Genomic DNA, 1,403 nt, shown 5'->3' on the forward strand with positions numbered 1-1,403 from the left:
TATGCAATCAGTAGAAATATATACTAAGTCTCATGTCAAGGAATACTAATAACATAGAATAAAATTAATTTATATGTATTTTTCATCTAACAAGTTCAGAATTAGTAACAAGAAATTCCTGATTAGCTAAGGAATTAATTAGAAAAAATTAATTTCTAATGCTTACACCAGATACATAGATAGATAAATAGAAAGATAGATAGATAGATGATAGATAGATAGATAGATAGATAGATAGATAGATAGATAGATAGGTAGGTAGATAGATATCTATCCTCAACAGTGATGGGGATGGGATAAAACATCTTACTTAAAAGATATTACCAAAAAAGGTTTTACTCTATAATTTTAGGGACTTTAATATATGAATCCATGCAATCTTAACCAGAATTTTTGTTTTATATTTACGAGAACAAAAGAAGTTGTTTTTTAAAGTGATGATATATCCATAATCTCAGTTAATTCCATGTTGGATTAATGATTGGATTAATTTCCATTCTTGAATCAATCTTAAAATGGAAATCACTCCAACTCAAGTTCATGACAGAGAAGAAAAATAAAAATTGTTAACATTTTGCTTAATTATCACATTTGACCCATTTCCAAGTAGTGTGTTAGTCTCTAGGGAGCACTTCTATGTTCTTTGGGCGACAAACTGCAAATTCTGCCCTCAAGCATCAAAATGATTAGTCAGACCATTATATGCTATCCAGACTGTTTTTCCAACAATCTCATTGCCTTAACATAGCTTGTTTCATCTAGGGTAAAGCAATGATAAATCCTAGCTGAAGTGTTATCATGTCTTCTTTCTTGATAAGGATGTTTTCTTTATTTCTTACATCAGAGTATCCACTTCTATCTAGAAAATAGCAAATTTCAACATCAAACTGCAAATATTCTTCTTAAAACATCTTGATCTTTACTTCATATATTTGGTAGTTTCTCTTTACAAATGACTAATAGATCCATCCAATAGCATTACTTTCTTTTCAGATTTTCTCTAGCTCTAGATCATTCTCATACTTGTCAGCATTCACTTTGGTAAAAGATGTTAAGCTGTTTCAGCTGTTCCAGACTGACTGGATGATGGAGTTCTAATCTATGCCTTATCCTCCAAAGAGTCATCTGTATACTAGGCATCCATCATTTCTGCACAGTGGAATGCCACCTGATTTCTTTGGAAAACTCCTTTAGGAAGGAGTCCCAGAGAAAAGGTAACCAGGTCTAAGGACTCAGCTAATCCCCAAACTTAACAAACTCCTCTGGTGTCAGGTTTTAGCTCAAGATACTAAACCCAGCCATATCTACGCCGACCACTAGCTGCCTATAATCTTGAATTCAGTTCAGTTTCAAGGGTTCACACTTCTTGAAAATTCTTTGCATGATTCTATTCATCATTTTCA

The 1,403-nt window shown here is 32.5% G+C and overlaps 1 pseudogene; it reads right to left on the reverse strand.

Annotated features, from left to right (window-relative positions):
- Positions 1 to 634: 634 nt before the first annotated feature.
- Positions 635 to 1,147, reverse strand: LOC140519861 (acireductone dioxygenase-like; annotated as a pseudogene).
- Between the last annotated feature and the right edge of the window lie 256 nt (positions 1,148 to 1,403).

The sequence above is a fragment of the Notamacropus eugenii genome, chromosome 1, assembly GCF_028372415.1.
Source record: "Notamacropus eugenii isolate mMacEug1 chromosome 1, mMacEug1.pri_v2, whole genome shotgun sequence".
Classification (NCBI taxonomy): domain Eukaryota; kingdom Metazoa; phylum Chordata; class Mammalia; order Diprotodontia; family Macropodidae; genus Notamacropus; species Notamacropus eugenii.